Source organism: Entelurus aequoreus, linkage group LG13 (assembly GCF_033978785.1).
Source record: "Entelurus aequoreus isolate RoL-2023_Sb linkage group LG13, RoL_Eaeq_v1.1, whole genome shotgun sequence".
Taxonomy (NCBI): Eukaryota; Metazoa; Chordata; class Actinopteri; order Syngnathiformes; family Syngnathidae; genus Entelurus; species Entelurus aequoreus.
The window spans coordinates 68,335,785-68,343,212 of NC_084743.1; positions in this window are offsets into that span (position 1 = coordinate 68,335,785).

Here is a 7,428-nt window from a genome sequence, read left to right on the forward strand (position 1 = left end):
CGTAGTAGGCCTAAGTATTCGTTAAAAACAAGGCAGGGGATTTATTTAACAAGTATATTTAATATTTTGGACACTATAATACACAAACATCAACAAAGATACTACATATACTAGTGTTGTCCCGATACGAATATTTTGGTGCCGGTACCAAAATTTATTTCGATACTTTTCGGTGTGTATCTTATTATGTTCATTTAGACGAGTGGTTCCGCGTTATAAGTCAACACCTTACCTCCAATTTAAAGTAGGAATGACTTTAGAAACACTTTATTTCAGTGGTTCTCAAACTGTTTCCACCAAGTACCACCTCAGAAAACACTCGGCTCTCCGAGTATCACCGTAATAAACAATATTAAAATAAAGTAACGTAGTAGGCCTAAGTATTCATTAAAAACAAAGCAGGGGATTTATTTAACAAGTATATTTAATATTTTGGCCATTATAATAAGCAAACATCAACAAGGATACTCCATATACTAGGGTTGTCCTGATACCAATATTTTAGTACCGGTACCGGTACCAAAATGTATTTCGATACTTTTTGGTACTTTTCTAAATAATGGGGACCACAAAAAATGGCATTATTGGCTTTATTTTAACAAAAAAATCTTAGGGTACATTAAACATGTTTTTTATTGCAATCGAAAAATAATTTTGTCCTTAAATAAAATAGTGAACATACTAGACAAGCGATTCCACATTATAAGTCAACCTTACCTCAGATTTAAAGAAGGAATGACTTTAGAAACACTTTACTACAGTGGTTTTCAAACTGTTTTCGCCAAGTGTTACCTCAGAAAACACTCAACTCTCTGAGTATAGTTTGTGTATAATAGTGGCCAAAATATTCAATATACTTGTTAAATAAGTAAAAAATGTTTGTTTCGAGTCTACGTTATAAGTCAACACCTTAGCTCCGATTTTGAAGTAGGAATGACTTTACCAAAATGTATTTCGATTTACGTCAGGGTCCCTCAAAACACACACAGTGTGGAGCCGACATCGTCATAATAGTTTATTCATGTTGCATTGTAGTCCACGTTTAACACTTCCTGACAAATGCACGTTCTGTGACTATATTTTGTGGATATTATTATGTTCGTTTCGAGTCTACGTTATAAGTCAACACCTTAGCTCCGATTTTAAAGTAGGAATGACTTTAGAAACACTTTATTGCAGTGGTTCTCAAACTGTTTCCACCAAGTATCACCGTAATAAACAACATTAAAATAAAGTAACGTAGTAGGCCTAAGTATTAATTAAAAACAAGGCAGGGGATTTATTTAACAAGTATATTTAATATTTTGGCCACTATAATACACAAACATCAACAAAGATACTACATATGCTAGTGTTGTCCCGATACGAATATTTTGGTGCCGGTACCAAAATTTATTTCGATACTTTTCGGTGTGTATCTTATTATGTTCATTTAGACGAGTGGTTCCGCGTTATAAGTCAACACCTTACCTCCAATTTAAAGTAGGAATGACTTTAGAAACACTTTATTTCAGTGGTTCTCAAACTGTTTCCACCAAGTACCACCTCAGAAAACACTCGGCTCTCCGAGTATCACCGTAATAAACAATATTAAAATAAAGTAACGTAGTAGGCCTAAGTATTCATTAAAAACAAAGCAGGGGATTTATTTAACAAGTATATTTAATATTTTGGCCATTATAATAAGCAAACATCAACAAGGATACTCCATATACTAGGGTTGTCCTGATACCAATATTTTAGTACCGGTACCGGTACCAAAATGTATTTCGATACTTTTTGGTACTTTTCTAAAGAAAGGGGACCACAAAAAATGGCATTATTGGCTTTATTTTAACAAAAAAATCTTAGGGTACATTAAACATGTTTTTTATTGCAATCGAAAAATAATTTTGTCCTTAAATAAAATAGTGAACATACTAGACAAGCGATTCCACATTATAAGTCAACCTTACCTCAGATTTAAAGTAGGAATGACTTTAGAAACACTTTACTACAGTGGTTTTCAAACTGTTTTCGCCAAGTGTTACCTCAGAAAACACTCAACTCTCTGAGTATAGTTTGTGTATTATAGTGGCCAAAATATTCAATATACTTGTTAAATAAGTAAAAAATGTTCGTTTCGAGTCTACGTTATAAGTCAACACCTTAGCTCCGATTTTGAAGTAGGAATGACTTTACCAAAATGTATTTCGATTTTCGTCAGGGTCCCTCAAAACACACACAGTGTGGAACCTAGATCGTCATAATAGTTTATTCATGTTGCATTGTAGTCCACGTTTAACGCTTCCTGACAAATGCACGTTCTGTGACTATATTTTGTGGATGTTATTATGTTCATTCCGAGTCTGCGTTATAAGTCAACACCTTAGCTCCGATTTTAAAGTAGGAATGCCTTTAGAAACACTTTATTGCAGTGGTTCTCAAACTGTTTCCACCAAGTATCACCGTAATAAACAACATTAAAATAAAGTAACGTAGTAGGCCTAAGTATTCATTAAAAACAAGGCAGGGGATTTATTTAACAAGTATATTTAATATTTTGGACACTATAATACACAAACATCAACAAAGATACTACATATACTAGTGTTGTCCCGATACGAATATTTTGGTGCCGGTACCAAAATGTATTTCGATACTTTTCGGTGTGTATCTTATTATGTTCATTTAGACGAGTGGTTCCGCGTTATAAGTCAACACCTTACCTCCAATTTAAAGTACGAATGACTTTAGAAACACTTTATTTCAGTGGTTCTCAAACTGTTTCCACCAAGTACCACCTCAGAAAACACTCGGCTCTCCGAGTATCACCGTAATAAACAATATTAAAATAAAGTAACGTAGTAGGCCTAAGTATTCATTAAAAACAAAGCAGGGGATTTATTTAACAAGTATATTTAATATTTTGGCCATTATAATAAGCAAACATCAACAAGGATACTCCATAAACTAGGGTTTTCCTGATACCAATATTTTAGTACCGGTACCGGTACCAAAATGTATTTCGATACTTTTTGGTACTTTTCTAAATAATGGGGACCACAAAAAAATGGCATTATTGGCTTTATTTTAACAAAAAAATCTTAGGGTACATTAAACATGTTTTTTATTGCAATCGAAAAATAATTTTGTCCTTAAATAAAATAGTGAACATACTAGACAAGCGATTCCACATTATAAGTCAACCTTACCTCAGATTTAAAGTAGGAATGACTTTAGAAACACTTTACTACAGTGGTTTTCAAACTGTTTTCACCAAGTGTTACCTCAGAAAACACTCAACTCTCTGAGTATAGTTTGTGTATTATAGTGGCCAAAATATTCAATATACTTGTTAAATAAGTAAAAAATGTTCGTTTCGAGTCTACGTTATAAGTCAACACCTTAGCTCCGATTTTGAAGTAGGAATGACTTTACCAAAATCTATTTCGATTTACGTCAGGGTCCCTCAAAACACACACAGTGTGGAACCTAGATCGTCATAATAGTTTATTCATGTTGCATTGTAGTCCACGTTTAACACTTCCTGACAAATGCACGTTCTGTGACTATATTTTGTGGATATTATTATGTTCGTTTCGAGTTTATGTTATAAGTCAACACCTTAGCTCCGATTTTAAAGTAGGAATGACTTTAGAAACACTTTATTGCAGTGGTTCTCAAACTGTTTCCACCAAGTATCACCGTAATAAACAACATTAAAATAAAGTAACGTAGTAGGCCTAAGTATTCATTAAAAACAAGGCAGGGGATTTATTTAACAAGTATATTTAATATTTTGGCCACTATAATACACAAACATCAACAAAGATACTACATATGCTAGTGTTGTCCCGATACCAATATTTTAGTGCCGGTACCAAAATTTATTTCAATACTTTTCGGTGTGGATATTATTATATTCATTTAGACGAGCGGTTCCGCTTTATAAGTCAACACCTTACCTCCAATTTAAAGTAGGAATGACTTTAGAAACACTTTATTGCAGTGGTTCTCAAACTGTTTCCACCAAGTACCACCTCAGAAAACACTCGGCTCTCCGAGTATCACCGTAATGAACAACATTAAAATAAAGTAACGTAGTAGGCCTAAGTATTCATTAAAAACAAGGCAGGGGGTTTATTTAACAAGTATATTTAATATTTTGGCCATTATAATAAGCAAACATCAACAAGGATACTCCATATACTAGGGTTGTCCTGATACCAATATTTTAGTACCGGTACCGGTACCAAAATGTATTTCGATACTTTTTGGTACTTTTCTAAATAATGGGGACCACAAAAATGGCATTATTGGCTTTATTTTAACAAAAAAATCTTAGGGTACATTAAACATGTTTTTTATTGCAATCGAAAAATAATTTTGTCCTTAAATAAAATAGTGAACATACTAGACAAGCGATTCCACATTATAAGTCAACCTTACCTCAGATTTAAAGTAGGAATGACTTTAGAAACACTTTACTACAGTGGTTTTCAAACTGTTTTCGCCAAGTGTTACCTCAGAAAACACTCAACTCTCTGAGTATAGTTTGTGTATAATAGTGGCCAAAATATTCAATATACTTGTTAAATAAGTAAAAAATGTTCGTTTCGAGTCTACGTTATAAGTCAACACCTTAGCTCCGATTTTGAAGTAGGAATGACTTTACCAAAATGTATTTCGATTTACGTCAGGGCCCCTCAAAACACACACAGTGTGGAACCTAGATCGTCATAATAGTTTATTCATGTTGCATTGTAGTCCACATTTAACACTTCCTGACAAATGCACGTTCTGTGACTATATTTTGTGGATATTATTATGTTCGTTTCGAGTCTACGTTATAAGTCAACACCTTAGCTCCGATTTTAAAGTAGGAATGACTTTAGAAACACTTTATTGCAGTGGTTCTCAAACTGTTTCCACCAAGTATCACCGTAATAAACAACATTAAAATAAAGTAACGTAGTAGGCCTAAGTATTCATTAAAAACAAGGCAGGGGATTTATTTAACAAGTATATTTAATATTTTGGCCACTATAATACACAAACATCAACAAAGATACTACATATGCTAGTGTTGTCCCGATACCAATATTTTAGTGCCGGTACCAAAATTTATTTCAATACTTTTCGGTGTGGATATTATTATATTCATTTAGACGAGCGGTTCCGCTTTATAAGTCAACACCTTACCTCCAATTTAAAATAGGAATGACTTTAGAAACACTTTATTGCAGTGGTTCTCAAACTGTTTCCACCAAGTACCACCTCAGAAAACACTCGGCTCTCCGAGTATCACCGTAATGAACAACATTAAAATAAAGTAACGTAGTAGGCCTAAGTATTCATTAAAAACAAGGCAGGGGGTTTATTTAACAAGTATATTTAATATTTTGGCCATTATAATAAGCAAACATCAACAAGGATACTCCATATACTAGGGTTGTCCTGATACCAATATTTTAGTACCGGTACTGGTACCAAAATGTATTTCGATACTTTTTGGTACTTTTCTAAATAATGGGGACCACAAAAAAATGGCATTATTGGCTTTATAATAACAAAAAAATCTTAGGGTACATTAAACATGTTTTTTATTGCAATCGAAAAATAATTTTGTCCTTAAATAAAATAGTGAACATACTAGACAAGCGATTCCACATTATAAGTCAACCTTACCTCAGATTTAAAGTAGGAATGACTTTAGAAACACTTTACTACAGTGGTTTTCAAACTGTTTTCGCCAAGTGTTACCTCAGAAAACACTCAACTCTCTGAGTATAGTTTGTGTATTATAGTGGCCAAAATATTCAATATACTTGTTAAATAAGTAAAAAATGTTCATTTCGAGTCTACGTTATAAGTCAACACCTTAGCTCCGATTTTGAAGTAGGAATGACTTTACCAAAATGTATTTCGATTTACGTCAGGGTCCCTCAAAACACACACAGTGTAGAACCTAGATCGTCATAATAGTTTATTCATGTTGCATTGTAGTCCACGTTTAACACTTCCTGACAAATGCACGTTCTGTGACTATATTTTGTGGATATTATTATGTTCGTTTCGAGTCTACGTTATAAGTCAACACCTTAGCTCCGATTTTGAAGTAGGAATGTTTTTAGAAACACTTTATTGCAGTGGTTCTCAATCTGTTTCCACCAAGTACCATCTCAGAAAACACTCGGTGTAATAAACAACATTAAAATAAAGTTACGTAGTAGGCCTAAGTATTCATTAAAAAGAAGGCAGGGGATTTATTCAACAAGTATATTTAATATTTTGTCCATTATAATACACAAACATCAACAAGGATACTACATATACTAGTGTTGTCCCGATACCAATATTTTAGTGCCGGTACCAAAATGTATTTCGATACTTTTCGATGTTGATATTATTATGTTCATTTAAACGAGCGGTTTTGCGTTATAGGTCAACACCTTACCTCCGATTTAAAGTAGGAATGACTTTAGAAACACTTTACTACAGTGGTTTTCAAAATGTTTCCACCAAGTATTACCTCAGAAAACACTCGGCTCTCCAAGTATCACCATAATGAACAATATTAAAATAAAGTAACGTAGTAGGCTTAAGTATACATTAAAAACAAGACATGGGATTTATTTAACAAGTATATTGAATATTTTGGCCACTATAATACACAAACATCAACAAGGATACTCCATATGCTAGTGTTGTCCCGATACCAATATTTTAGTACCGGTACCCAAAATGTATGTAGATACTTTTCGGTACTTTTCTAAATAATGGGCAACACAAAAAAATGGCATTATTGGCTTTATTTTAACAAAACAATCTTAGGGTACATTAAACATATGTTTCTTATTGCAATCGAAGAACAATTTTGTGAAAATACTAGACAAGCTTGTTCCACATTATAAGTCAACACCTTACCTCCGATTTAAAGTGGAAATGACTTTTGAAACACTCTCAAACTGTTTCCACCAAGTACCACCTCAGAAAACACTCGGCTCTCAGAGTATCACCGTAATAAACAACATTAAAATAAAGTAACGCAGTAGGCCTAAGTATTCATTAAAAACAAGGCAGGGGATTTATTTAACAAGTATATTTAATATTTTGGCCACTACCGGTACCGGTACCAAAATGTATTTCGATACTTTTCGGTGTGGATATTATTATGTTCATTTAGAAACACTTTACTTAAAAGTGTTTCTAAAGTCATTCCTACTTCAAATTGGAGCTAAGATGTTGACTTATAATGTGGAACCGCATGTCTAAATGAACATAATAATATCCACACCGAAAAGTATCGAAATACATTTTGGTATCGGTACCGGTCCTAAAATATTGGTATCGGGACAACACTAGGATATGTAGTATCCTTGTTGATGTTTGTGTATTATAGTGGCCAAAATATTAAATACACTTGTTAAATAAATCCCCTGCCTT